We start from the raw sequence: 16602 nt of genomic DNA on the forward strand, positions 1-16602 counted from the left end.
TATTAATGACTTTTAAAGAGTTAGTCCAAGAACCAAGAAAAAAAATGGATAGACTGCATGAGTAAAGCATTCTCATGTGGGCATTTATCTGCATTGGTCATTGACACTGAAGAGTATATGTAGGGTGGGTTTGCTTCTGCATATTGCTTTATGTATAGCATTCATACCGTGGCTACATATGAACTGGCTTTCCATCTATGGACCACCAAACTAAGGTACAAGAAACAGGAAGGCTGAATTACCAGGTATTATTAGATTTGACAACAGAATAGTAGCAATTGTACTCCATATCTTCCATACTGAACTATCTCTATTTTCTTTGGATCTGACGCTATTGTTTTTACAGAATCCAGTTTTTATAGAAACTGGGCTTCCAGGAAAACTGATTTAATTTAAATGCAATTAATCAAATTTACTGACCAGCTTCAACTTTATAGGGTGGTTTTAAAATAAACAGTTAGTTAGTTGGTTTATATCCACCTTAAATGTTTTGTGTCTAGGAAATGGTCAGATTACAACAAACAAAGGGAATTATCCCACAGCCAGTGTCAGTACTTGGGCACCAGTGATTCTCATACCCTGATATGTAACCCACTTTCCCATGTGCTTTCTAGACACTGAGAAAACTAGCAAGAAGTATGTATTAAGGACCATGGAAGTAATGCGGCTGATGAACCCACCTCAATCTGAATGAGCCCCTCCTCAATCAGAGTACACTGTGCTTCTTCCTTATATTCTGCCTAAAACTTTCATCTACAACAAATCTAACAACCTATAATAAAAATTTACCTCCATGATGTTTCATTGGTATTTACTAGACTATAAGAAAAATTAGATTCAAGGATCACAAAAAGAAATTGTGTGCTCTTGGTGGGAAACGTGCCATAATTTGCCTGCACTGCCACAAAAAGCCTGGAAAAGGTTCTCATCAAAATTTAGATTGGACCAAATGCCAGAGTGAAGAATTGTTTGGTAAATCTTCCTTTCATGTTAACTCTGAGAGTATGCTTCTCAAGGCCTTGGCAAAAAAAAAGATAAACAGAAAACACTAGGATATTATTTATTTTGCCACTTGACAAGAGTGGTCAGAACTAAAACACTTCCTTTGGAAGATGACCACAATGGAGATAGTAATATCAAAAGGTAACAATAGCTGAGACATCTAAGTATGAAACTAAGGTTTGAGCTTTTAAGTGGGAATGATCACATGAAATTTAGAATGATTTAGTAGAATGTTTAGCTAAAGGATGCAGTTCAATAGGAAATTATACACACTTTCTTTGATAAGCCTGAATGCTTGTATCTGATCTTTTAAATGAATACCCACTCCTAATGAAAGAAGATGAGGTAACAGCAGATGTCATCCATAAAGAATATGCTTTTATCATACTATATTGATATAAACTCCTCATACTTGTGTGAGTCAACAAGCACCATTCTCAAGGAACTGAAGGATGGTATTGTGGTTGTTAAGGTATACTTAAAGCAATAGCCTGAAAGAACAAGCTGTGTTTTAAAAAGGGCATGGTCTACATAGAAAAACCTTGAAAATATCGCAACATGCATACTGTCATTTTCAGCAACATTAAAATAATTAAAGCATGTGGACAATTAATGCTTCTGATACTTGAGTTAGCGGACTTCCGGTTTAGCGCGACTCAGAGCCAGGCGGGGATTCCTTCGTTGCGGAGGATCCCGAACTCTCCAGGGGAAAATAGGGGTGCCGCAGGGCGCAGCGAACCCCTGAAAAGTGTCCGCAGGACGATACGGGCACAGAGGTTCCCGTGGTGCCGAAGCGCAGAATCCCCGGCCGTCAGGTAACTCCGTTTCGGAGCGAAGAGTACGGCGGGGGGGGAAGCGGGCAGAGGGAAGCCATAACTGCCTCTGGGGAGCGAAGCCCCGTGCCTGGAGGAGGAGCGCTAAATTCTCAGAAAAAGGACAATTTCGAACAAAAGAAGGAAGCTTTATAGATGTGATTAAACCGAAATTCGAATTGGGAAAGAAGGATTTAAGAGAGCTCAACTTCTACCCGAAATCGTGTTAGACGCAGAGCGCTAAGCAAAGCGGTGAAAAGTGTGTGTGTCACTAACGGACAGAACTTTCTCTCCCTGAAATCTTTCCAAGCGTGGGGTACTAAGTAACAGTTTGGGAAGGAAGACAAGGGGAGAGCAAAAAGAAACTATATATCTTCTGGAAGGACTTGGTCCTGGTTCCTCCAGTCTATAACAGCTTAGAGGGAAAAAAGAAGGGACAGCGCGATCTTTGGGGAGAAGCACTGTGCGAGAAAGATCCGTGAAACTAGGGACGCCATTATTTTCCTCACTGTCAGCACGTATTGATAGAAGAAGAAGGAGGAGGAGACAAGAGGAGGGGGGATCGACAGCGGTTTACTACCCAGCAGGGACGTGGACAAAATTAAAATATACCAGTGGGTTTTGCCCATTCTCTTCCTCGCGAGGAAAGCCTGCATTAGAACTATACGGAGTCCCAGCTCTTCTCTTTTCTTTTCTTTTCCTTTGCGTGATTCCAGCCCCTCTCTGCCCCCCCTTTTGCCAGCAAGACTCGATCCTTCCCGGTGAGACTTGTTACTACTTGTGGTTCTCAACCTCTTCTCGCCAGCGGGAAGCATAGCGCTCTAGCGGGAGGGGGAAAGACTGTAACATATTACTTTTTATTCATTTCACACAACCTACCGATCTATTGGAATGGAGTCAGAAATGAGGGAGCAGAATACTGCTTAAGGAAGGGGGGTTGTGCTGATAGAGAAGAGCTCTGGTGCTTCCGGAAAAAGCGGTTTTGACTGAATTAGCCCAATTGAGGGCAGGAAGACAAAGAAATAGGTACAGAATACAGCGAAGGTGGATTAGCCCACTTGGGGGCAAGAAGACTTAGAAAGAACCAAAAGGGGGCAGGGACACTGAACTTTGGAACTTTGAACCCCAACCCTATAATTAACGGATTAGCCTAATTGGTGGCAAGAAGTAAGAAGTAAGAAGATCAAAACTGGACTTATATCTGTAAAAACTGCAATACAAAAGCCACAGTGGGAATCGAAAATTAGATTTTCTTATCTTCCTGTTGAACTGAATTTCCTGCTGAGGGAGGGGGGAGCTAGTTTTTGTGGGAAGGGGAAAAAAGGAAAAGAAGGTCTATCAGGCACAAACGTCATAGTATAAAGAAACTAAAGTAAAATATCAAAATGTCATATACACAGAAAAAGGTGGGGGAAGGGGGGACTCCAACAGAAAGAAAGGGGTCTAAACAAGAATCTGATTTTAGATCAGAAATATTAAAAATGTTCAGTGAGATTAGGCAAAGTGAAAAGAATCTAGAAACAAAAATTGAACAAGTAGACGCAAGAATAGGAAAAATGGATAAGAAAATAGATGAGACAGTCAGAGAACTTAAAGGGCAAATTAAGGAGGTATCTAAGAGAACCCAAGTATTAGAAGAAGGGATGAAAAAGACAAAACTGGAAATAAGAGAATTGAAGCGGGAAGAAGAAAGAATCAAGGCGGAACTCCAGGGGACCAATAAAGCCCAAGAAGAGATGTGGGATGCCATTTCTATGAGTGATCTCCGACAACGGGAAACAAATTTGAGGATGAGAGGTATACCAGAAGCGCAGAATGAGAACATCAGACAAAAGCTTATAGTAGAATTGGCGCAATGGTTGGATCTCCAGGAAAGCGATGTAGCAAATATGATATCGAATGCCTTCAGAATGAGGGTCAAAACGACCAAAGCTAAGAAATACCCAGGAGACTGTCTTATAATTTTCAAAGACAGGGAGACGAGAAATTTGGTCCTTCAAAAAAATAGAGAAAAAAGGCTAATTATAGATGGCAGCTACACAATCATTTTCAAGGACATCCCGATCAGACTGTTGAAACGGAGAGACCCCTATAAAGCAATAGTTCAAGCCCTCAAAAAGAATAATATAGAATTCAAATGGGAATTCCCGGAGGGGATCTCCTTTTTTTATAAGAGCAAAAGACATAGACTGACCAGCCCGCAAGAGATAAGCAAATTCCAAAGAAAATACAAAGAACTGATGGCAGAAGAAGACGAAGAAGTCAAGGGAGCATCAGGAGGAGAGGAGATAAAAAGGAAAAGCGGCCAGAGAGACGAGGAACAGGAGGAAGAGGAGGCGAGAGAGGAAGAGGAAGAAGAAGAGGAGGAAGGAATCTAAACACACCCAACTAAAACAATATGGCTTTAAAAATTTGGAATTGGAACGTGAATGGCTTGAATGAAAAGAAAAAACGCAACAAGGTGGAACAACTTTTAAAGAAGAAAAACTTAGATATAATTTGTCTGCAAGAGACACATATCGCAAGGAGTCACAGAAAGATTTTGATTAATAAAAGACTAGGTAACGAATTTATATCCTCAGATAAAAAGAAAAAGAGAGGAGTGGTAATGTACGTCAAAAGCAAAATTGAAGCCCAACAAATATTTAAAGATGACGATGGTAGAATAATGGCAATACAGATTAATTGGCAAGGCCAAAAAATAATGCTGGTTGGGATCTATGCACCAAACGAAAACAAATCAGAATTCTACAAAAAATTGGAAGACAAGCTATTAGAATTCGCAGACCAAAAGATAGTTCTGATGGGAGATATGAACGGGGTGGTTTCCTTGGAAATGGATAGATTAAGAAATAGCAACACAAAAGAAGGGAAGCTACCCAAATCTTTCTTCGATATGGTAAAGAGCTGTAATCTAACAGACATCTGGAGGCTAAGACACCCACTGAGAAAAGAATTTACTTTTTACTCCGACCCTAATGAATCACTGTCCAGAATTGATCAAATTTGGATCTCAAACGAGTTGACGCCAAGAATATCCCAGGTAGAAATCCAACCAAGAGTTATCTCAGACCACAGCCCTCTGGAATTAGAAATTAAAGGTTTGGAAGAAAGATCGTTCAGGTGGAAAATGAACGATTACTTACTAGACGACCAAAAAATAATACACGAGGCTAGAAAGAAATTGAAAGAATTTTTTGAAGACAATTGGGATAAAGGAACGAAGAGGAGTGTTGTCTGGGATGCAGGCAAGGCGGTGATGAGGGGGTATTTCATCCAACAGAATTCGATTAAAAGAAAAAATAGAGAAAGAGAAAAGAAGGAAATTCTAAGACAAATTATGGAAAATGAACAGAAATTGATAAAAAAGCCGAATAATGCCAGAATCAAACAAACTATTAAGGTGCTGCAAAAGGAGTTTGAAATGATGATAAACAAAGAAATTGAATGGAACATCAAAAGACTAAGGCAAAGGAAATTTGAATTTGCGAACAAAGCAGGAAAGTGGCTGGCATGGCAGACTAAGGAAAGGAAAGAGCGAACTACAATAAATAAAATAGAAGTGGGTGGAGAGGAGATAACAAATCCAAAAGGGATTAGGAAAGGATTTCTGGATTTTTACAAACAATTGTATAGAAGGAAAGAAAAAAACAACATAAGGAAAATAGAAAGGTATTTAAGGGAGAAAGAGATACAGAATATTTCTTCAGAGGCAAGAGAAAGGTTGAACACCCCAATAGGAATAGACGAGATAAAAGAAGTAATAAAAAAATTGAAAAATGGGAAAGCCCCGGGACCAGACGGATTTACAGCAAGATATTATAAAGAACTGGAGACAACTTTGATACAACCAATGAAAGAAGTGATGAATATGATTCTGAAGAAGAAAGAAATCCCAGAGACGTGGAGAGAAGCATTCATAACATTCATCCCAAAAGCTGATGCAGACCTGACGCAAGTTAAAAACTTCAGGCCAATCTCCCTATTGAACACGGATTATAAAATCTTTGCAGGGATATTGGCGGGAAGGCTGAAGAAGGTTTTACAAGAGATCATAAATGAGGACCAGGCAGGCTTTCTACCTGGCAGACAGATGAGAGACAATGTAAGAAACATCGTAAACATTGTGGAATATCTGTCTGCCAGGAATGAGAAACAGGCAATGTTAATGTTCGTGGATGCGGAAAAAGCATTTGATAATGTATCTTGGGACTTCTTAGTGAGAAATATAGAACAGAGAGATATGGGTAACGATTTTCTGAATGGAATAAAGGCGATATACACGGAACAAAGAGCCAAACTGATAGTAAATAGTGTGATATCAGAAGAGATAAAAATTTCTAAAGGTACCAGACAAGGTTGCCCACTGTCTCCATTGATATTCATCATGGTTCTGGAGGTGCTATTGGATTCAATAAGGAAAAAGGAAAGAATAAAAGGGGTGACGGTAGGAAAAGATCAGCACAAAGTTAGAGCCTTTGCGGACGATTTAGTGTTGACGGCAGAAGATCCGTTGGAATCAGCAACAGAAATACTAGAAGAAATGGAGAAATTTGGAGAAGTGGCGGGATTTATAATAAATAGGAAGAAAACAAAAATTATGGTCAAAAATATGGAGAAATCAGCGATGGAAGAATTACAGCAACAAACAGGAATTGAAATTGTCAAAAAAGTGAAGTATTTAGGAATTTGGCTGACTACAAAAAATATTGACCTGTATCAGAATAATTATATACCGACATGGAATAAAATTAAGAAAGATTTGATAGTATGGAACAAACTAAAACTTTCCTTCTGGGGTAGAATTGCACTAATCAAGATGTCGATACTACCTAAAATGCTATTTCTATTTCAAATGTTACCGATATTAAAAGGAACGACGACCTTCAAAGAATGGCAGAGGATGATCGCACGCTACGTCTGGCAGGGGAAAAAACCTAGAATTAAACATAAATTATTGATAGATGCGAAGGAGAGGGGGGGGTTTGCCCTGCCAGACCTTAGGATGTACTACGAGGCATCATGCCTCTGTTGGCTGAAAGAATGGATCAACCTCAAAAACACAAAATTGTTAGATTTAGAAGGTTTCGATAATAGAGCAGGATGGCATGCCCATCTATGGAAAGAGAAGAAAAAGGGTTATAAGTCGTTTGAAAACCATATTTTCCGGAGAGCGTTGCTGGAAGTATGGGATAGATATAAAAACATCTTGGAGGTAGGAGTGCCACATTGGCTATCCCCATTGGAGGTGTTAGCAGTTAAAAAAGTTAACATGAGAGACAATTGGGCGACATATGGAGAACTAGTGGTGAAGGAAGGGGGAAAATGGAGGATAAAACCCTACGAACAAATAAAAGGACAGGTTTACGATTGGCTACATTACCTACAAATAAATGAAATGTTTAAGAAGGATGTAAAGGAAAAAGGATATAGAGAAAGAGACTCGGAATTTCAAACAGAAATAGTGAACAACAAACACAAGGTGATCTCAAAAATGTATAAAATTCTGTTAGACTGGCACACGATGGATGAGGGGGTGAAAGATACGATGATCCAATGGGCCAGAGACTTGGGACATAATATAGAAATAGACGAGTGGTATAAAATATGGAATGAAAACATAAAATTTACAGCTTGCGTCTCCCTAAAAGAGAACCTAATGAAGATGGTGTACAGATGGTATCTGACGCCAGTGAGATTAGCCAGAATGTACAAAATTAGTAATAAATGCTGGAGGTGTGGAGAGAAGGAGGGTACATTCATGCATATGTGGTGGGAGTGCAGTAAAATAAGGGAGTTTTGGGGGATAATATATAGCGAACTGAAGAAAATACTAAGATATAACTTCGATAAGAAACCCGAAACTTTCCTATTAGGAATAACAAGAAAAGTTATAACAAGGAAAGACTGTAAATTTTTCCAATACGCCACCACGGCGGCAAGGGTGCTGGTGGCCCAGAATTGGAAGGGAAAAGAGGTCCCGACCTTGGAAGAGTGGAGGGCAAAGCTTACGGATTATGTAGAACTAGACAAATTAACAGGCAAAATAAGATATCAAAAAGATCAGAAATTTTTGGAGGACTGGGGGAAATTTACCGATTATTTGGAAACAGTATGTGAGGAACATACAACGTTAGTGTGCCTAAAAGAAGCTTTGTAAAAGAGTGAGGAGCATTACGTGAGAACAAATAAAGATATTACTGTAAGACCTAATGGTAATGTTGAAATTAAGAAATGTGTAGATATGATAGAAATTGCGGAAGATTGTCGGGAAAGTTGAGGGAGGTCCAAATAGGGAAGAGCTACGATATGTACTTGGATGTAAAAAAAGCTTTTATCTTTCTGTGTTATCAAAAACTTAATAAAAACGAATAGAAAAAAAAAATGCTTCTGATACTTGAGTTAGCAGCCTTGGGCAGCCTGCCCAAGGTTAGCCCAGCCTGCTTCACACATGGTTATAATGTGACTGAATGTAGGTTGTCTTAGCACTTGTTGATAAGGCAGAATATAAATTAATAAACAAATAACAACATTAAACTAAACAACAGCACTCATCATGAACTGAAATAACCAACCCACATCTTTGACACAACATCCACAATTCAACACAGAGTTCACATCAATAAGTTTCAAGTGTCAGAGTGCCCTGAAACCTTCCTAAACTGAGGAACAAACTCTCTTAGCAGGGGGCATATGGGTGTCAGTCATTCTGAAAAGGACTATCAGAGCATTGCTTGCCTTAAAGTGATGCCCCACTTGGATCTAAAATAAGCACACTCTACTATGTTCATTAAAATTAATTCATGACAATATATTGTCTAAGCATAATTCTAAAATTCCGCATATGAAAACCATCATTAACCATGTGAAATAGTTGAAAGACTGCATTACAGGGTGCTTCCTTTGCTCATTTAGGTGATAATCTTGTAGCAATATATTATAATTTTTTTAATCCCAGATCACAGCCCTATGCAAGCATTACCAATAGGAAAAATATAAATAGGTGAAGGGTTCTACCCCGCATCAGTGTGACATATTTTAACTCACTTCAGTAATTTTCCATGACTTGCACACTTGTCTATGCCATCCTCCCCTCATGCATCCATACTACCTACTGGTAACACCTGCATAGGGCTAATGTTGGGCTGAAACACAAGAAGTGTATAATACTTCTCAAGCGTACAATTTACTTCTTTTATGATTTTATGATTTCTTTTAGGGCTCCTGATTAAGCGTTTGGTACCTGGACTAATGAGAGTTTGAGATAATTATTTTGGAAGAGTAATAAATGGTAGCAGTTAAGAATTGCAAATTACTTTCGTTGAAATAATCTGAGGTGGTTAAATAAAAATCCAGAAGTCAATATCTGGATTATAAATTGTTAAATCCTAAAAACTAGTTTAAGATAATTGTGTATATTGTCAGTGAAAAAGGAGTGGTAAACCAAAGAGTTCTTCCAAATAGTGCCCATTTCTTTAAGACCATGGCTATGCAGCTGCTGTGTCTTGTGATACTGATCTTGATTCACAAACAGAAAAGAGTAAGCTGGAAGAAAGCCCAGTTTGCCACATCCAATCACTGAAGTTGTGCAGAAACTTCTATGTGCTTGTTCAGATCTGAACCAGATCATCCATGCCAAAATGCAAGTCATAGGCTCATGCTTATTGTCAGTCTTATAAATAAGCACGCAAAGATTACCACTGGGGGTTGGCAAAGGAGGGAAGGAGAGCAGCCCTCTATATTTCTAACTAAATAAATATTATTTATTTGCAGATATATAAACTGCTTCACAATCAAAAGTTTCTGAAGTGCTATACAGTAAAACAAAATACAAACAAAATAATAAGATTACATACACAGTAAACTAAAGCACTAAAACCATTTCTACAATTGTTCAATTATTATTCCATAATAATAAGCCTTCTTAAACAAAACTATATTAAATGGCTGCCTAAATGTCAAAACAGTAGGCACTTGTCTTGGCTGGTAACTGCTTCCGAAGGCTGGAGATGCAACACCAAAATCCCAGGCTCTAGTACATACCGAATGTACCTCTGGGGCATGTGGTACTCTTAGCAGTGCCCCATCCAAGCTGAGCGGGGCAGTCCTTAGGCAACTTGGTCTCAATATGTTCAGGGCTTTAAATCAGAAGTGGGGAACTTACATAATTAGGCTCCTGAAGCTTCTCCCCACCCCCCAAAGCATGCCCACCTGTCATATGTGATGTCAGGTGTGGGACAGGCAAAGGCATGGCTGGGATGGAGTGCAGGTTGCTGATTCAAACTGCTGCTGTGCAGAAGGAAAATAAATGTGTCTTTACAGGCAGGAAGTGAATCCAAACCATGCCTGCAATCAGATTTTAAATGGGTTTGCTCTCTGATTAGCTGTTGGGCGCTATGAGCAGTCCCCTTGCAGGTGCAGAGAAATCTATATATGCCAAAGGCTTGGAAGGCCCTTGCTTTCCAAAAGGTGTCTGTAACACCAGCTCAAAGGAAAGGAGGTGTGCACATTTATTTTCTGTGTATGTTACTCTGGTGGAAATATTCTTCATCATTAATTTATCCATTAACATGCTTATCCCTGAGAACTGAATAAAATAAATATTTACATACTAGCAAAGGGCACAGCATAATACAGACTGTAATACCTGCTTTGGGAGTGTAACTGAAACTGTCTTTTGTGACTTCTAGGCATCTAAAAGACAGTAGGAAATGAAAGGGATACATTTTCTTATGCCCATGCAGTTTTCAAAGTGAGCTCTTAAGAGAGAAATGGAAGCATGACCTTTCACATCCCCACTGGTATGTGGAAATTAGATTGTAAAGGCAAAATAAAATGGCAATCTTGCATCATATCATCAGCAACATAAATAAATAAAATGGCAGGAAGTTAGGATTTATGCTTGGAGGATATTATTCAGCAACCAATATACCTATCTCACTGGTCTAGGCTGCATCCCCTTCACCATGGTTGGGAATACCTTTGTCATTCATTCTCAGGATTGGTGATCACAATAAGATGCAGGGAAGATGGGAAATGTCTGAGATTTATAGGGAAAAAGTCAGCACTGTTCACACATGCAAGTGCATCCGTGTTTTATAATAAATTGTAGAGACTGGATGGCCATTTGTCATGAATGCTTTAGCTGAGATTCCTGCATTGCAGGGGGTTGGACTAGATGGGACCTGGGGTTTGTCCCAACTCTACAATTTTTTAATTCTATGATTCTGAGCATTTTTGTTCCACTGCTTTTGATCATCTTTTCGGCTTTACTCTCACAGCCAAAATGGAAGAATGCTAATTGGGATATACTGTATATTACTTTGAACAGGAGAAACAGCTTTTTAAAGAGTAGTTTAATTCAATAATCCTGAACTAGCATGAAATGAAGGTTAATTCAAAGCCTGCATATTTACCACTGTATTTAAAACATGTGTAATGCCTGTCTTTGTTGTATCATTTCGCTATGTAATTTATATTATAGTTTAGAAATTTTCTAATCTGCTCCTTAGAATCAGAACAAGTAAATTCAATTTAAAATAAAAAGTATATACAGACACCTAACTACTTACAGTTGGGGACCTTTTCATTAACCAAAATGAATGTTGTTAATGCAATTGTGCAAATCACTGCATAATGCGAGAGGAGGGGGGATACCCCATAAACAAAATTGCTTCAGCACATTGCTTAGCTAAATGTAACAAAAGTAGTAAATCACACAGCAGAAAGTGCAGTAAGATTCAAAGCTGAACATGCATGATTTCTAATATTAATTACGGAAACTGTCTATGTAAAGTTGGAAGACAGATGGAGTTTGTGTAGCAGAGACAATCTATAGAAAATTCGTAAAATCTCTAATTATTTTCCCCCTGCATTTACCAAAATATTGAGATGCAAACAAAGACCTTTACTTTAGCCCACATCTATTCATTTGGAAGTAGAAGTCCACTGAACCATCCCATACTCTATAGTTCTGTTTACCTTAGTCTTTGTGCTTATTAAATAATTCATGTTATGAACTGCCTAGACAACGCAGCTAGATAGACAATATAAAAGTTTAACAAATAATAACTACTGTATTTTTCTGTGTATAAGATGCCCCCATGTATAAGACGCCCCCTATTTTGGGGGACTCCAAATTAAGAAAACACCCCTCAGCACTACCCATGCACTTACCATTTTTCTGGTAAAAAAACCCCCATGTCTTATACACAGAAAAATACGGTACTTAAAATAAAAAAATCTGAAGTTACAGAAGCAGAAATGTGATAGCAATCTTCTCTCAGTTTATTGGAACATACTTAAACTATTATGTTTAAGAATACCCTTCGCAGTTCTGCAAATGTTCTACAACTTGTATTTAAAAAATTTTAAATGTGTGTGTTAAAAAGACAGGATTAGTAGGATTATATTGTTTAACAGTTTTTGAAACATGAAATTAGATCTCTATTTTTACTGCTCAACTTGTTTTATATAATAAAAATTATAATAGAAACATAAATTTTTGTGTAAGAGGCTATATTTCAATGAATTCAATTTGCATTAGTCTGGCACAGGTGGTTATTTATTACAGTGTATACACACATAATCTTGATGCTTTGAAGGTGACTCAGACTGCCTGAGTAAGTAAGCCAGGGACAGACAGCAAAAGCGTTTACTCAGCATCTAGGGCACACATTACAAGCTCAGCTATGCATGAAGGGCAATTTCTGCCATGAAGAAGCAGCAAACTAAATCAAGGGCAATGGTAGTTTAATACTTTCAGTTCCATGCAGTAAGAACAAAATCTTAGTTTAAGGGGAAAGTGGAGACAAAAAGGTTATAAAAATAGTTCCACTCTAGTGGTAAAAATGATACACTAAGATTGCACTATTTTTGTGTGAGCAATAACATAACTCAAGTTTTAAAAAATGTAGTTCAAAGGTAACTAGTTTTTCTTAGAACTTTCTTTCTTCACTATTTATGAAGAATCCAATTATGTTCCACAGCACTGCAGTTTTAAAAGCTGTGTAACCTGCTAACGCACGCATAGTATAGAAAATTGACGAACACACACAGTCAAAATGTTAACACAAAGCAGAGATGCAATTGGTGATCGAAGTTACTTCAGAGTCAACACAAACTGCTAAGCTCGGCAGTCTGTGTAATGGAAAAATGGGGAGGGCACAGTCGCATCTAGCAGTGCAGGAAGTTGTACAGCTACCGAAGGGCATAAGTTGACTGTAGAAAGGGACTTTAGACTTAGAAGAAAACTTACCCAAGGGGTTTGCTTGTCTCAGTTTAATTTATTTTTAATGTTGGTTTGAAATACATTACCGTATAGATGGAATAATTTTGCTTTAAACCTGATCCCAGCAGCAAAGTGCTGAAGGTCTGATAAAAGAAATCCCCATGAGTATAGAAATTCAGCCACCAAGCACACACCAAGAAAGTGTGTTTTCCACATTCACCATTTAGAAAAATAAATCTCTAATACTAAAACCAGCTTACTTATTACAAAATTTGTCCCATTCTCCTTGGACTGACTTTTTATTACTGAGCTACTCTATTACCATACTGACAAATTCAATTGTATTGCCTATTTAAATTGACACATATGCAGGCATGGTTGCAAACTTTATCTCTCTTCTAACATAGTAGCATGTACAATCTTGTGCTTTATCAATGTAATCTGGAAATTCAATAGCAAAAAATGCATGTGAATGAAACTAATGCTATGGGTTTTTATAAATGCAGATATCCCTCTGTTACTTTATATTGTCATCTATTGTATATGCATGGTTCACAACGGTTCATTAAAAGTTGTATCCAATCCTAGTCCTACTCAGAAAAACCCCATTGTAATTAATGTACATTACTATCTAAGGTTCATTAATTTCAGTGAGTCTACTCTTGTGTAGGGCTGGCAAATATTTACAGTGGAACAAACTAGTTCAGTTGAATGAAGTGCACTGAACTCTTTTGAAAAATCTCTGAATTGCACCAGAAAGAAGTTCCCATAAGTTCCCAGGTGAACTAAAGGTGAACTGAGTTATATCATTCAATTTTAATAATTTCTATCTTCATGTTCACACCACACACACCAAGCAGGAGGTAGATCCTTAGCTTTCATAACAACAACAACAACAACCCTGGACATCTCAATTAATCAAATGCCTCTTCCATTGAGGGAAATAAATTTCCAAATAAAATGGCAAAAAGACAAGTTCTGCAGAATATGACAAAGTGCTTAGAATTTAAAATATAAAGTTATGTCCTTGAACAACTTTGGGCTGATGGTTTTGTTCAAAAACAATGCAGAATTTATTACACCCAATGAATTGCTTGAGTGATCTAAAAAGATACTAATTTAATTAGCAGAAATTTTATTTATCTGTTAGTAAAATAGATTACCCATACCCCTATCCTTCCAAGAAAACAAACTCCAGTTCCCTCAAAGCCAAAAACTTTTATCTGCTTGCACTTAGACATCCAAAATGTTTGGCAGCAACAGAAATACAAGGACATTAGTATGTTATCAAATGAGATGCAATTCCTCCTAACTCCTGCATCTAACATAGGTTTATGTGCAACCCAGATTAAGTTTTAGATACATTTTCTAAGCAAATTAGAAAAGATTTGTAAGGATAAGTGATCATAGGAAGTAAAATTTAAAGTGAAAGAAGCATGGAATAAACTAAATAGTATAGATGCATATAAATAAAATGTACAAAAATATGTTGATTACTAAGAAGATAGGTTAATTAACCTGACAGAGTGGGATGAGATCTGTGAATATATAAATTATATAAAACACAAGGACCACATTGGGAGAACAATGAATTTTTGTCTATTTATTCTTTAAGGGAGGAAATACAACAATCAGAAAGACTAAAACTATTTATTTATTTATTTTCTGCCCTTCTTTCTAAAGGAGTCCAGTGTGGCAAACATACAGGCAATAAGACAATCAGAACATCTAAAAACAATTTGAATACAAACACAAACTTAGAAGGCTTGTTGAAAGAGGAAGCTCTTCAGTAGGTGCCAAAAAGACAACAGAGATAGTGTCTGTCCAATATGTAACAAGAGTGAATTCCAATGGATAGGTGCCACCACCCTATGGGATCGACTGCTATATCACATGCAATGGAACTCCTGATAACATAGTATCCTGCAGATTGCAGTGATAGAGATTATAAAGTCTATATAAATTAAGGTATGAGAATATTTTTTAAGGTATACTGCTCCCCAGGTATAAAGGGCCTTTGTGTTATTAATAGGCTTACCATACATCAGGAAAATTCCTGACATGTCCTGGTTTGGGGGTTCAAAAATGGTATATGGGGGAAAATTTGCTGAATCAGCAAAATGTCAAGGAAAACCCAGGTGTATGGCAAACCCGGATGTTTGGCAGCAGTTTCTGCATATAGATAGTGTTAATGTATGTGGAACCAACTGCCAGGTTACTAATTAATGAAAGAATTTCCAGGAAACTACACTTGAAAGAGGCACACAGAAAGGGTGCATTACAGCCAGTGACTACTGTTATAAGGTAACATGAAGGCATTACAGAAATAGCAAGTCAGAATACTGAACACAAGTTGAGACTATATGCAGATACTATAGTAATATACATTTCTGACATAAACAGATACGGAGGAATACCAGAAACAAATTCATTCATTTGGGATGAGAAAAGAGCTAAAGCTGACAAGAATGTAAGTTACAAGACATGAAAAGAAAGAGGGTTGGGCATTCCCGATTTATTTATCTACTACAGTGCTGGAGTCCTGCAGTGAATATCAGTTGTTCAAAGAAGCAAATAAATATTTTAGACCAACAGAAGGGTCTATACTGAGAACTACACCAGGAATATATTATGGTTGTCTAAACTCACCAGGAAAACAACATTAAAATGGGCACAGTTACGTGATCAATATATGTTTAAAACCTGAGAGAGATATAAGAAAGTTTTATAACTAGAAATTAACAAAATAGCATCAGTAATTAACAATAAGAAACCTAAGTTAAATGGACAACTAGGAAATTTCCAGACATCGATAACCAGCAGGTTATATCTGTATCAAAATTAGGTATGACTTAAAACATATGAGCAAGCCATACATGATATAGAGAGCAAACCATCTGTTTTTCAATGTGTTCAAATAAGAACAGATTACATTGTAAACAACCAACAGAGAATTTGAAAAGTAAAGAATACAAAATGAAATATTTGCAAAAAAGCATGGGCTACTGAGAAACCAAAATGATCTATTTATACCAGTTGGTGGGAATCACAAATGGAAAGAAAACTGTTGCAAAGATTCAGAGTTATCAATAACATTTGTTTTATGTTCCAGAAGAACTGAAAGAAGCTTCACAAGTATCCTACAGATTTTTCTGATAAGTTTCCTTGTAAAAACTGCAGGCGTTTACTATGGGGCAAGAACTACTAAGCCAACTATAGTAGTTATTTTGGGAACTAATGGCTGTGAAGGAAAGGGATGGTACTGTTATGTTTTTATTGTAATAAGTATATATTGTTTTAATTCTATTCATATTTAATTGCTTTTTAATTATTATTTTCTATGTTATTAGTTGTTTTTATTTTATCTGAAAGTCGAGTTCTGGCCTGGGGAAAAGGTGATATAAATCATCTTCATCTTCATCATTATATTGTCTATTGAGTTGAACTTTCATAAGAAATTGACTTTGGGGAGCTAACTCGTGACTTTGCAATGAAAACACCCAGAAAAATGCTTTAAAGAGAACTAGTTTATTTAGCAAATGTTTGCAGGCATGTCAG

General features: G+C 37.3%; 1 protein-coding gene across 2 annotated transcripts in view; it reads right to left on the minus strand.

Moving 5' to 3' along the window:
• BEND5 (BEN domain containing 5) overlaps positions 1-16602 on the minus strand; it is a 733046-nt gene that overhangs the window by 670546 nt on the left and 45898 nt on the right. The window lies entirely within an intron of this gene.

The sequence above is a fragment of the Podarcis melisellensis genome, assembly GCF_964234715.1.
Source record: "Podarcis melisellensis genome assembly, chromosome: 6".
Taxonomy (NCBI): Eukaryota; Metazoa; Chordata; class Lepidosauria; order Squamata; family Lacertidae; genus Podarcis; species Podarcis melisellensis.